This window comes from Ciconia boyciana, chromosome 3, assembly GCF_034638445.1.
Source record: "Ciconia boyciana chromosome 3, ASM3463844v1, whole genome shotgun sequence".
Lineage (NCBI taxonomy): Eukaryota > Metazoa > Chordata > Aves > Ciconiiformes > Ciconiidae > Ciconia > Ciconia boyciana.
Genome location: NC_132936.1, coordinates 112,484,852 through 112,500,000, shown reverse-complemented (window position 1 = coordinate 112,500,000; position 15,149 = coordinate 112,484,852). Strand labels below are relative to the sequence as shown.

The window sequence follows — 15,149 nt, the reverse complement described above, 5'->3', positions numbered from 1 at the left end:
GCTACTAAAACCATCACGGTCTAGTTACTCTTTTACCTGAAGTTCTGTTTTGAAGTTCTTTGCTGAATTGTATTGGTGTTTTTTAATGGCAAACAAGATTGTAAAAATGTCTAGTTTAGCCTCACAATTGACAGCTTTCTGTCATTCTCTGCTGTTGGAAAGGAGGGTAATAGTAATTACGGGTTTTCCATTTAGGTTTCCCGAGCAATTGCAATTCTTAGCTGTAGACACAAAAAATACGTGTTGCAAGGTCAGTAGCAGTTTGTGACTTAGCTAAACGAAAAAGAGTAAACTGAGACAAGAAACCATAAGTACAAATGAATTTCAGCAGAAGAGTAGTCTTCCCTGAGCCACAGAAGAGAAATGGGAGCTAAGCAGTGCTGTGTAGCCAAGCTTCAAAGAGGAAGTAAAGCTTTCCTCTGCTTTGAACAGAATAGGCAGAGCATGTACCCTTACTAACTTTCTCACTTTTAATCCCTGGCTATACCAGAAATTGTTTGATAAAATGTATATTTAAGATTTGATAACAACTTGATTGCGAGATATTTTTATTATGTTAAGTACTAAATAGTCTGGAACTTTGGTATTCAAGGGTCTGTGACAGATCTTCCTGCAATGGTTGTGATCAATGGAAGCAACTAAATCCACCTGTAAAGAGGGAGGGGAATTTGGTGGAAGACTCTTCTGACTTTGGAACTTGCTTCATTGTGTAGTGCTCAGAAGTTTGAGTTTCTTTAGCTTCTGGGCATGCCATGAACCTGCTGTTTATTCATTTTCAGTGGAAGTATTCTGTAAATAAGCAGGGAGATCAGAATTTTAGTCTGTAAAGTAATGCTCAAGCATGAGAAAACAGAATTCAAATTGCAAGGCAACCTTTCACTTGCTATTTCCGAACTTCTAAGTTCCTCAGGCTTTTCAAGGCAATGCAATAGATTTATATAAGCAATTTGGTAAATAGTTTTGCTCATCTTGAGAGGAGGTTTAAGTGCACTTGCTTTCCTTAGCATTCTAATGAAATAGGAGATGAATCAGGTCAAGGTGACCTGTTCTCTGGACCAGAGCAGGTTTAGCACGTTGTCTTGGAGCATGGCTAGAAATAATATTATGCGGCTTACTAAGAAAATATGCCACGCAGCACCTTTGGAATCAAAATATAGCCTTCAAACTAGAACAGTACTTCTAGAGCACTTTGTAAAAACATGTAAAAAAATCCTTAGATTCCCCATTGGAATTTCAGCATTGGAGATTTCAAATGAAAATCCCTACCTCTTTAAGCACTTTACTGTTGCCCACTGAAGAGTGATTTGTAACAAAAATGGCTAAGAAATAGCGGTGCTTTCTGCTTTTAACTGATCTCATTTGTGTTCATGAGAAGCATGCTACATGGTCATTTTGAAGTTGTTGTTGACCAAAGTTTTGTGGTTAGGGTAACATATCTGAGTGAGATCAGTTTTCCCAATGTTTATATATATATGACGTGTGGTTTGTTGTTCATCCCATGTTTATTGAATGGGTAAAATTATAAAATATTACAAAATTTCCAGTAAATTTGCAGCCTTCTTTCAAATCAACACCTTAATTACTTAGTTGGAGAGCTGTGGTAATCTTTAGTACACTTGTGATACTTTTAAATGTATGTTAGACATATTTAATAATGAAGATGAAAGATTTTGATAAAGTGAAACATTGGGCTTGATCCAGTGTTCATTGAAGTTTGCAGATATTATTAACATTATTACTATTACTGTCAGTATGCAACATCCGGGAGTTGCTACTGTAGCTGCTTTTTCTTTAACTGATTAAAATTCTTTTGATATCTGTAAATAATGGTTGGAGATGCTCTCTACCTTTCAAATTTAGCTGAAAAGAAACATAATAGAAATATTACTTTCAAAGAAGTACTACAAATATTACTACAAAGAAATATTACTTTCATATAGTTGTTAGTGCAAAAGAATTGAAGTTCATATACACACAGAATTGAAAATGACTCCTGGTTCTTTCCAAACAAATAGCAAATACAACACAAATATATTAGTCATCTTTGTTGACCTGAATATTCATTTTTCATTACATGAAGTGTTGTTTGAAAAAAATCTGTGTCCTGTGAATTCAGGAGTCCATGAATATACTGAAGGATCACTGCTGACTTGACTAGAATTTTTTGACAGTTGTGGTATGTTATTACTAATGGTTACTGACAGAAAAGTCAGTTACTAATATCTTGTAATAATGCAGGACTATAAGGGACACTATGCTTCTCTTTCGTATATTCAGTTCTGAGCAGCTAGCTCACATCAGCATGAAGGACTCAGACTTTGAAGCATGTGATACACTTTTAGGTTATTCAGGAGACAGTGTGTGTTTATTACAAACCGCTTCTGGGATTCTTAGATTGGTCAGACAGGTGAATCTTTCACGCAGATGGGAAAAGGTCCCTTTTGGATCCTATGCTTAGATTGATGTTAAAATTCAAGTTCTTTAAATCATGGAATACCTGCAGTTGTTAAACGTTTCCTAATTTCTTTATTTGAATGTTGACGAACTATTTTCATTATTCTCGTCATCATAGGCTTTGTCTTTACTGAGTCAACTTTCAAAAAGTATTCAGCTTCCATGGTTGATGTTTGTTTTCAAGGTTTATAATGTTGTCAAAGGACTATAATGAAAGTCTTGGGAACCTTAATATTAGTGCCATGTCTACCTAAAACCCACAAATGTCTGAATATAACAGCTTAAGGTTTGAACACTGATTCTAATGTGCTTGCACTACGCTTTGTTTGCTGTTTCTGATTTTGTCAGAAAAGCAGTTGTAGAATATATTCATCTGATAAGTGAGATAATGTTGAAGCTGGAACTTTCACAACCATCCTTTCTGACAGCAGCTTTTGCTATAAAGGTGCTGATTTTGCATTTAGAAAAACTTGTGGATTTGCTTTCCTTGATTTCATCTAAACTGTTTTCTTTGAGTTAAAATTGCTTGTGCTAAATTATACGATAAATCTAAATAGGTAGGGGATAAAAGATTACAAAGAACAATTTCAAAGAAGAGTTTTTAGTAGTGAGTCTTTTCTACACAGTTGCTCAGGAATGTGAGACAACAGAGAACGCAGAATAAAAGAATAAACTGCAACTTCATAAAGATAATGAATTCTCAGATTTCAAATAACCTGCTTTAGATTTTGACAGATTTTTCACTATAGAAATTAGACAAAACCAAAACAATTTCTCTCCCTTCCCTCAAACAGTCTTCTTGCCTGTTCTTAGTTTCTCTTGGATTTCAAGCTTAGTTTACTCATTCTCTAGGCCTGCTTTCAAAAAGTGTCCTTTGGATTTCTCCTAGTAGGGATTTCTTTCATCCTGTGCGTGTTTTTAGATGTCCTGCTTTTTTCCTTTCTTTTTTCAAACAAATTTTATTTTTAACTGCTTCCAAGAATAAAGTGTAATTAACATTCAAATCCCAACATGCTGTTCAACTTGTTCATTATACTTTCAAAATTCTGTCAGTTGTTGGAATGCCACTGCTCCTTCAGGTATTTCAGACAGAGTATCCCTACCTTTTTTCCACACTCAAATAACCTCAAATGTTTGTTACTATATTAAAAATACTGAATGTATTCTAGGTATGATTTCATTGCAAATACAGAAAAAAAAAAAATCTAAGGAACCATGCCTTCCTGAATTAGTGTGATGCTGAAAAGTTGGTCTAAAATGATTTTTAATGTTGTGTGCAAGGTGTCAACTGGTTTCAGTAGTCATAAGTAACGTGAAAGAAAATAGCAGTGCAGGAACAAGACTTGTACAAAGAGTGCTAAGAGAATATGCCGCAAACTGAATCCCTTTATTGTTATTTTTGGTCTTCTGCTTGCCTACTTGATGCTGAGAAAGTGATGCCCAACTAGATTCACTGTAAAAGCTGTTTTCTATTTCAGTGCTAAATAAAACTAAATAAAACCCCAGTCCTGCAAACTTGCACATATTTGGCATTACTTCTAGCATAAAATATTTACAGGCTGATGTCAAAAAGTCCAAAGTCAAATTTTAAATTGCTATGTCTTAAAAAGCTAATATTTTTAACTAACACAATTAATGTTATTAAAAACAAAACAAAACAAAAAATCCCAAACTAAACAACAAAACCCCAAACCAACAAAAAACCACCCCCACCCCTCAGCCTCCCCAAAAATAAAAACAACAGCAAGTATAGACAGTTATGTTGGGAATAAAAATGTTTATGATGTACATCATCACATGAATGAATTGTCTAGTACCTTACACTAAGGTACTTGCTTTCATACTAAGAGCTGGCCTAACATATCACTTTAAAATGTGTTCTTAATTGAGATACATAGACAAAAATTTTCTGTTAAGCAGGTCTTACTCTATAGTACTCAGAAGTGATAGTCACATACAGATTGAGTTAAGCTTTATCTCTCATATGTCCAAATTTGCCCCCAGATTTTTTTTCCATGCAGAAAATATGTCTGGATAGTATTTGAAGATCTTGTACACATATCTGAGAATGCATCATGTATGTTATGTACGAACTGGTCCTGAAGTATATGAGGTGTGAATCTGAGACAGCTTGGTCAATTGTGTATCTGTACAGTAAATCAATGCTTAATTGCATTGATTTCACTGTGTATTCACAGGTTGTGTCGGTTCAGTGGGCTCGGTGCTTCCAAGTTCAAGGCAAAAACAATCTACCAAATTGGTTCTACCAGAATTACCAAATGTTTTCGTTATAAGCCATCAAGATCACAATCTCCCAAACTGAGCCACCTATAACAAAGCTGTAGATATGTCACTACAAAGATTATGGTGACGGCAGTAGTGTTGTGACAGTTTTGGGAGCTGTCAAAGGTAATTTTGTTCCTTTCTCTCCTTGCCCTGTGGAATATCTGTAACTTCACTTTCAGTTCAGAACATTGGAGTAGGACTGAAGTAGGGAATATGGGATTAAGCATTAGATGGACATATAGTAAGGAGGAGAGAGATACAGTAAATAGAGAGCAGATGGTTGATGAGCGAGTTTGGAGCATGTAGTAGAAAGGTGGGAGAATTCAAATTTGGGAGGCTATAATAGGATTGTAAGAGACATGTAGTTGTAGTTGAGCTTGAAGAGGTAAGAATTGCCTTAGTGGATGGGAAGATCAGGTGGATGGATTTTTTTTTTTTGGAGGACTTTGGTCTGGGAAACTGGAGGATCTCCCCTGGAAAATCATTCTGCCATCATTTCCTCTGGCAGTAATACCAACAGAAAGTGAGTCCTGAGCAAATTATATTTGAGAATCTGAAATCTATATTCCAATAGAGTTCAATCCTCTTTCTTGTTACCTTTAACGAGTATGCAAAGCTTTTCTTTATATGTGGTTGTTAATATATTTTTAAATAAAATACTGTTCATTCATTTAAACATCTTAAAAATAACAGTAGTTTTCAACCAGTATTGTAAAGAATTTTCTTTAATCCTGTAATATCTAATATTGTTGTCACTTTCATATGCAAAATATCCAATGTTTTTTTCATTCCCCAGACTTTTTGCCTTAGTTTACTTCAATCTGTCACCACTTGGATAATTTATGAATGATTAAGACCTATCTTGCTCTAGTTTCCTCTATAAATGAAAACACCATGTTGTTTTGATAGCATGAGTGTCTTATGGAGTCTTTTCAATATATCTCATTTTTAGATATGGTATGACCAATGAAGACAGTTTTCTGATAACATCTGCTCTGAAATAAAATCATGGATCTGGATCAAAAGTCCAGGATCAAAAGTCCTGGATCTGTTCTGCGGGGGTTATTAGTTTGCTTGGGGTTTTTTTAGATCTAGTAATCCATTTAATAGAACAGACTTGGTGAAAAGCAGTATTCCAAAACATTTCAGAACTCCAATTATGCATTTCCTAGGATGAGGAATGTAAGATTTTTAAAGAATGTTTCTGCTGTTTTTCGTTGATGTTGTCAAGAGCATACTGCTTATACTTAACCATGTTGTAAACGATCTGCTAAATGCTGTTTTAATGAAGTCTGAATATATGCAATTTAAGCATTTACTTCCTTATGTTAGCTGCACTGGGGACAGTTGTACAGAAACCTATTGCAAAAACGAAATAGCTGTTTCTATGAGGAAGTTAGCATTGGTTAGCAGGGAAGTCCACGTTTTCCTGTGATCCATGCTGACAAATACTTGAAAATCAAGTAAAATGGAAGAATGAAGTGTTTGGCTTTGTTTCTTCAGCAGTGTAACAAGGCCTCATGGTAACAAGCATTGCTATGATGTTGGCAGAATTTGCAAAGTCTGCAGTAAGTCTCTTGTCTGAGATTGGACGTAAGCCTAGAGCGGTGCTAATTCTACATGTAATAGTTTGTGCACCATTGCCAGAGTCACTTTACTGGCCCAGTAAAGGCACGTGGGATAGATTGGAAACTCCTCAATGCAGAGATTATCTTACTTTGTTACAGAACTCTACTATGACTTTGGCCTTCTGGCATTACTTGAAGGTAACAATGATGATGGCAAATTAAATGTATTGGAGATTGGGCATTTTATTTCTGGATACAGAGAATTAGATCTAGGCTAAAAATAACAGTATTCCACTAAAACTTTGCATAAATGCTTAATACAGAAATTTAAACTTTGAAGGTACAAAGTCCTTTATGCCTTGGAGACTTATATCTTTTTCTCTGTTTTCCACACTGGTGGACAGAGGCACAGGAGATTGACAAATGCGTTGCTTTGAGAGCTGGCGAGAAGATTAAGATAGAGATAAGAAAATTTGCACCTGTCAGGTCTATCCCAAGTCCCATAAAGCTGCACATGCGTTTTCAAGTACAGAACTTGAATGATCTTGTTCTAAACACTCTTTCCCCAAAACCTTTGAGGTGTAACTTTGAGCAAGGAAGAGGAGAGCTCCTCTGTGAAAGGGAAGAATGTTTAGACAACCCATCCTTTTGTAAAAGGAAGAGCAATGTATTTTGCAGTGATAGTTTTGGGTGTCCAAATTACCTTTATTTTAATAGCTTCATTAAAGTTGAACAAAATATAGTTTGAGTTTCAGGAATGATGAAATGGAAGAAAACAGTCAGGAGAGAATCAAATCCCCACTGAAAAAAAAGTCAGCCTAATTTAAGTAGATTACTGTAGCCTTTAATTACATCTCTCTATTTTTCACCCTATTGCATGTTGTAAATAATCTGTGATGCTCTGAGGGTTTGAGATTTTCTAATGCTGCCATAAAACAGCTCTCTTGCTGCATCTTAAAGGGTTTTTGATGAATGGGTGTCATCATTAACTGAATATTGGAAAAATCTATGTGAAAAGTATTACCATGATTTACTGTAAAGTTATCTAGATAACTAAGTTGCCTAGCTAACTAAAGGTAACTAAGAGTTGTGAGTAAATTCTTTGCCAAATTTTACATATGTGTAGTGTAGCTATGATGTGCATTATTCCATGACTGCTGGTAGGGTCATAGGTGATACCAACATTACATGGCATTATTAAAATGTATATGTGCAGGTTTATTAAATAATTCAAATCTACAGGAAGTCAGGAGTCACAATTATCTTGTTTATGGAAGGCTAGCAGGTTATTGGCTGTTTTAAAAGTTAATTACTATGTGTATAATTTTTATTAGTTTAAAAACAAAATTTTGCATTACTTGTATTTGGTTGTGTGGGAAGTTAACTCCTGACCCAGTGAAGCACTGAAAGCTACAATGCTTGTGCAGACCCAAAGCCCAAACTGGTCTTTGTCAAGTTGCTCATCACCACTCAGAATACAAGCATTTTATATAAATTCTATATTTGACCTTCCCCAGATTGTAAGAGGACAAAGCCTGAGTCTAAACGACATATCATGTTAGTAAGATCAAGATATGCCTCAATAGGCAATCGGTGGTAGAGAAATAAGTGATGTGTCTCCCAACCCATCTTTGACTTCCCAACCCATCTTTGACTTCCCAACCCATCTTTGACTTCCCAACCCATTTTACCAGCCATTTAGGAGTGGGTAAATTGAGGACAGCCTCTATAGCGAGTGTACTAACTGGGACTAAACTTGTGTATTTGGAACTATGTTGGGACACAGTGACTGTTCTGCCAGTGAATGTTCACATCTCTTCTTTGTTTTTCTAAATTACTGTAACTTGCATGTCACTGCTGTGTTTAGTTATACTATATATGTATAGAATCATGGAGTGGTTTGGTTGGTTTGGGTATGTATTGAAACAATCTATTCTGGATCCCTCCAGAGTGCCTCTTGATGCAAATTAGTGGATTTTTGTTTTATGGAAGAAACAATTTTTGGAAAGAGGAATAGAACTGCCTAAAGCTGAACAGAAATGGAGCTTTTTCAAAAACTGTGGAAAGTTCTGACTGGAACAGGACACTTTAAGAAGCTTTGTTTCTAACTAAAAAGGCTAAAATGTTGAAATAATTTAAAAATGTTGAGTAAAATACCTCAAACCAATATAGAATTCCCCATTCTTGTTGGCTAAAACTATGCATTAATGCTATAGGTTTGATGCAGCTACTTATCTTGAGGAAAATTTTTTCTTTAATAATATTTAAAGATCAGTGAAGATGCATGTTTTCAAATACGAATATAAGCATTATTTTCTGTAATTTTCTAACTTCCGTTAATTTTTTTCTAATGAACTTGGTGTTTCTTTAAGTTTGGTACTTTTTTGATTTTTATGGTTACTGACTGCCTTCCACTCTGAAAACAGTCTGTACTTTTTAAGAAAACTCATGCTTGAATTCTAATGCAAATTTGATATCATCAGCTCTCTACAGCTGTTCTAATTCTGACATCCTCCATCTGCCTCCAAAATCACAATTTCTGCATCTGTACTGCCTTGCCTGGTATACTATTTCTTTTTGTTTTCCATTAATTATTAATCTTGCTTCTTTTTTCTATGCAATCTTTAGCTCACTGATCTTGTTTCTCACTTTTTCTGTTATCTTTCCACTCTCAGATATTTATTTTCCATATGAAAAATATGTAGTCTCTGGAAAGATGTGATACCTAAATCACAGTATTTAGTATCTGTTGCAAGCTGACTCCTGGGAAATGGCTGGCAAACTTTTGCCTAGACATCTGTGGGCTCAGGGTCCTCTCCTGAGTGACTCAGGAGAGCAGAACTGAGGGATAGCAGATTAATAAATCCTGTGTTGCTAAGACAAGCAGAGAAGCTGATGTGTTGTCGTGGTTTAGCCCCAGTTGGCAATTAAGCACCACGCAGCCGCTCGCTCACCCTCCCCCCGGTGGGATGAGGGAGAGAATTGGAAGGGCAAAAGTAAGAAAACTCGTGGGTTGACATAAGAACAGTTTAATAACTGAAATAAACTAATAATAATAATAGTAATACATTGTAATGAAAAGGAAAACAACAAAAGAGAGAGGGAGGAACAAAACCCAGGAAAAACAAGTGATGCAACCGCTCACCACCCACCAACCGATGCCCAGCCCATCCCCGAGCAGGGATCGCTACCCCCTGGCCAACTACCCCAGTTTCTATACTGAGCATGAGGCCATATGGTGTGGAATAGTCCTCTGGCCAGTTTGGGTCAGCTGTCCTGGCTGTGCCCCCTCCCAGCTTCTTGTGCACCTGGCAGAGCATGGGAAGCTGAAAAGTCCTTGACTAGTGTAAGCACTGCTTAGCAACAACTAAAACATCAGTGTGTTGTCAACATTATTCTCATAGTAAATCCAAAACACAGCACTATACCAGCTACTGGGAAGAAAATTAACTCTATCTCAGATGAAACAAGGACATGTGTTAATGTGTAAGGAAGCATTTCAATGTTCAAGGGAAAAAAAACAGATAAAATGTTAAGTTTTGCCAACACTGTGATGGCAACATCTCTGTAAAAATACTTGTTCAACTAGTGACTTCTTCATTACTGAAGGTCAAGGGGATTTTGTTCCCGTAATATCAACATAATTTTGAGAAAGTACTCACTGGCACAGAATTTAAAGAAAAAAGGTACAATTTGTAGTGAGAAGACAGGCACTAAATTGTGTGTATTTTGGAGTTGGAAAATGTGTGTACTTCATCTGAAGAAGCTATATGAAATAAATGTGGAAGTGGTGAGAATGTTTCTCAATTCATCCATCTATCGTTTTTGAAAAGGTCATGTTTTGGCATTACACCTCTTCTGCAATTTGTATGCATAGAATGATAACATGCTTTGAAATACTATTTTGCTAAAGAACATTCTGTATTTTATGAGTTATTACATGGCAATTTATAACATTTTATATTCATAAACATGTTTAAAAGCAAATGACAACTGTGGAGGGATGCTTTTAAAGTAAGTTTTCTTGATTGTATGAGCATTATCTGAGAAAAGGACAACCCTCAGGAAAGTGTAGGAAAAAATAAGGAGTGCTAGTGGGGAAATATTTCCTTTTACAGTCATTATGACTAGCTCTGTGAGCTGTGAAAGGCCTGTGTCAGGCCTTCATTTATCAAAGTAGCTGTGTGTCTTTGATCTCTGCTTTCTGATAGTCTTTTAGGTACAGATGAATGTAAGTCATCCCTATATACAACAGTGCACCTATTGGGCATTCTGTGGAGGCTCAGGAAGATTGGAAACTGCAGCTCCACATTTTTATGCTCTTGTGCGGTATTACACCATACTTAGAAGAATCAGTCGGATTCCCATGTTTAAAGTCTCTGCATTCATATGAAACAATAAATAGGACATGGATCCACTTCAGTTTATAAGAAGAATAGGTTAAAAAAAGCTACCTACTAAAGGCTTAATGTAATTAAATTAGCTTAAGGTTAATATTTAAAAGCATCTATTTAGAATACAATGTAGGGAGGAGCAATCTATACTGATGAGAAAAAGAAATAGCTGTTGTAAGCAGACAAGGTCAAAATATTATACTTTGACAACTTAGAAACTTTTATTAACCACAAGCATGGAAGGGCCTGCTAAGTTGTGAGTTTTAACACTTAGCTCAAAGACCGTGTGGTACTTTAAATTTATATTAACCTCAGCGACCTGCCCAGCCAGATTGTCTTTAATCCTTCTCCACTCCCAGCACTATGAAAATGCCTGCTGCCTCTTGAATTCATTGATGGTATTTACAGCTATGGCCTTAAATGCTAACGTGTTCCGTAAATTCTCTGCTTGTAGACAAAGAGCTATGTGCAAACATCTTTATTTGTGCCATTAGTTTTACAGTTTAAGTTTTAAAAATTAAGTAAGTTCTATACTTTGGCCTTCAAAGCTTTTTTCTTGTGATTACAGTTAATTTTGCTTGCTTTCCCTCCAAAACCTTCATAACTTTAGCTTTTCCTACAAGGGCTATTCCTGTTTATCGATAATTTCCATTTATTTAATGTCCTCTACTAGCATTGTCCAAACCTGGATTTGTACCTTTTACTTTTTTCAGACCTTTGCAATCATCATAACATTGACTGTGTCAGAAGTGAAGGAATCATAGAATTCATGTTCTAATGATCTTAGGAATGATAAATTCCAGCCCCACTAGTCTTTGCCACTTGTCCAGGGTACTTGAGGCCTGACACGAATAAATAAATAGCAGATTTCTGTGTATAATACAGTGAATGTTTACAGAAATCTACTTATTTATAAACAATATATTTTTCAAACAGAGAGGAACTGAGAGAGGGCCTGAATCAAAACATTGAACACAAACTACAAAATATTTTGTTGGTAGTGGACCATGGATTTTTGCACGTTAAAGTTCTATTGTAATTGATGTTTATTGTGTTTTAATTTTCTTGATTTCTGTTTCATTTCAGTGAAATACAGAGATGCTAATTTAGAAGAACCATTGGGCTTCTGTTTTAAACACTGGAGTTTACTGTTGTAGGCTTACCACTATGCAAGAGTTTGAGAGGGGGGAAGTGATTTTTGTTTTTTTTCTTTTTTTGTAGCAAAATATCTAAGTAAATTATTTTATCAGGTCACACTTGTACTCACATAGATTTCATTCATTCACTCACTGTCATCAACTTATTCATCAAAACATCTAAGTAGTCTGGCCTGGATTTCTGGTGTTCAGCGCGAAGCTGAGGGGATGCTAGATGTGAAGTACTCACTACATCTCTTGGGCTCCCTTTGCTGGCAATGGCTAACTAGTCTTTGGACTGATTATTTATACTCATATTTATAAGTCAGCAGTTGTTATGGTGGTATGGTTCTTTGCTTCAGATTTTTGTTTCCTTCAGTGTCCGTAGCTCTTAAACAATGAGCAGCAAACCCTGCTTGTATTTTGTTTGAAAGTTATGTGTGCAATATGTCTCTCCTTGTTTGGCTAGCAGGAAAATGAATGGCATGTGATATACTGCAGCTGTGTTGCCATCCTCCTGTTGTCAGACTGCAGTCTTCTGCTGAGGGGTTGTCTGTGCCATGCTCCTGTCAGAGCACAGGCATTCTTGTCTTGACAGAAACAGCTTTTTCTCAATTTTGCAGCTGGGAATGGTGTTCTGGGAGCGGTTTCCCAGAAACAGTGTTCTTTGTTAACTAGGCAGGCTGTTCTTTTAACCCTTGTTCTGGTAGTTCTGCTGCTGCTTTCTCACACACACATTTTCCTGTGTATTTCATCCATAACAGTCTTAGTCCTGTTACAAATCTATTAAAAATGTGATAGTTGCCTAAATCCTACTGAAGTCCAAACTTGCAATCCTGAAATCTACAAGTCAGCTGGTTTCTATCCATGGAGGTGCCTAGAGATGTTGGAAGTTGACTAAGTTCTGTAAAGTTGTTTTTTCCTGAGTGCTTACACAAGTTTTAATGTTTAGGTCTTAATTCTGACATGTTTGAAGAGCTTGTTGTGTACTTTATGTGTATGATTGACTGAAATTAAGAAACTCAGCATGCCTTCACCCTCCTGCTGTGAAAGGTGTGATTCAATAGGCTTTGCAGTAAAAGCTGGCTTCTCACAGATTAGTGGTAGGCACTTCATATAAAGCATGGGCAGAAACCATGATGCTGCGTTCAGAATGTGGGAGACAGGGTTTGGTTCTTCAGGAGAATACAATTTCTGTTCTACCTTCTCAGGTGAGTATAGTCAGGACCAGCTTATTCTCTGTAGAGGGGACGGCCTGCCTGTCTGTCTGTCCTGCTGAAGCCATGGTGCTGTGTGGAATTCAGATTTGTTAGGCTAATATAATAGTGCTAGAAAAAGCATGGCTAATGGCCAAGACCATGAGGACAGAGAAACTTGCTTTCAGGACTGGTTCTGTCTTTTGACTGGTGACTTACATGTAAGTATGAAGCTTTAATACTCACCCACCTGTATTATTTCTCTCCTGGCTAGCTGTGAGCAGTTGCATACAAAATGTTCTCACTTGAGGTGACTGCCTTGTTAATATCCTGGGAGAGTTTACCTTTTCAGATGCCTACTATAACACACTCTTTTTTTTGGGATGGTGCATTTTCTCCATCTACGAAATAAAAAAGAAATAATACTGTGTATATGAAATGCTTCTAGATAGCTAAAATTATTAGTGGCCTTGTGATTTTTCTGGTTTTACCATCAGGAATGACTGTTGGAGAGCAAAAGAATAGCTCTTTTCACAAGCAAGCCTATTTACCAAAATAATTCCACATGCTGCAATGCAATATTAATATTCAAAACAAAGAATAACTTGAATGGAAATAAAATTATCTCCATGTGTTTAGTTGACATAAATATATAACTATACTGTATAGTATATAACTATACTATACTGCCCACAATATTTAGCTATGATTGGAAATCATCTTGAAATTGCTTAGTATTAGTGAAGGAAAAGTACTAGCTGTCATTCATCTGGTTTACATCTTTGTTAGACATAATATGGAGATGTCAGATATTTATTTCTGTGCAATATCATTTTTATTCATGTCAAGACTACAAGGTTGTTCTGCTTTGCATTCTTCCTGTTGTAAGAGCTTTGGACCACATTTGAACAGCTAATATACTACCTGATATAGTCAGAATTTGTCAAGCTCTATCTCAGTCTTGAATGAAAAAATAAAAAGGATCTTTAAGATTTGCATATAACTTCTATATTCATCACGCAATTAGAAATCAGTTGTGCAAAATGCTGAGCACCTCTGATCTGACTGATTTAAGTACGCATGCAAATGGACCTTTGTAAATCTTCTACCACCCAGCTGAATACTCAAATATGGTTAAATACAAAGTTTTTTTTCTTGGGGTTTTATTTTTACAAGCATTAAGTAGCTAAATTTTAAAGACATTTTTGAAAAAAAATCATAATGTACTTTATTCCAAGTACAGACCTTTGCATATATATTTTTTTTAATGCTAATTTTTTTTTTTTCCCAGACAACACTATGCTAAATTTGCAAATAGTTTCAGCTGGCCTGAGATCACTTTGGATGAATGCATCAACACGTTCAGTCATGTTAAATGAATGCCTTAACTTCTTTTATTATTTAATTATTTTTGTTTGTGCTGCTGTGAACTAGAACAATAATATTAATATTGCATGCCCACATTTGCCTCTGGTTATTTATGCTTTTTTACTATTGAAGAGTAAGTGTGCCAAGCAAAACCACCGGATTTCTGCCAAATAAATGGCCTGACAAAGAATTACAAAGCCAATAATAAGTGGAGCCTCAAATTAAATGCCAGCAAATTGACATGGGCCCAGTAATTCCAAAGTGGGACGGTGTAAGAAATGTCCATTGTCTCAGAATTATACAGACAGTACTATGGAGTGTGGTGGTGACAACAACAGACAGGAACACTCATAAACCCACTGCGCATTTCAGTGGGAACATTCTGAATAATAGGTGAACATAAAAGGTAATATCTTAAAATTTTATCTAGCTTTATATTTTGAAACCATATGGTCTGTATTTGCTTCAAGTTCCAATTTTGTAATGGTCCCTGCGAATATAGTTTTTCATTTCTCCTTTGTTCACTGTAGGTAATGTTCATTTAAAGTTTGAAACAGTTGCAGCTTGTGTTTAGTCCTGTTAAGAAAAAGCATTCAGAGTCTGTAATGTATAACCCTCCAAAAAAACCCAAAGGTAAAATAAACTTCTGAGGCTTGTTTTTTCTACTCCTTTTTGCCCACTAATTCTGGATCCAAGGAGGGATGATCAGCTATGATACTCATAAACTATCACTATTTCAACATTTTT

The 15,149-nt window shown here is 35.9% G+C and overlaps 1 protein-coding gene across 18 annotated transcripts in view; it reads left to right on the top strand.

The window, feature by feature from the left end:
* The window catches only part of NRXN1 (neurexin 1), a 728,334-nt gene that overhangs the window by 255,023 nt on the left and 458,162 nt on the right, over window positions 1-15,149 (top strand). The gene's annotated exons all lie outside the window — the stretch shown is intronic.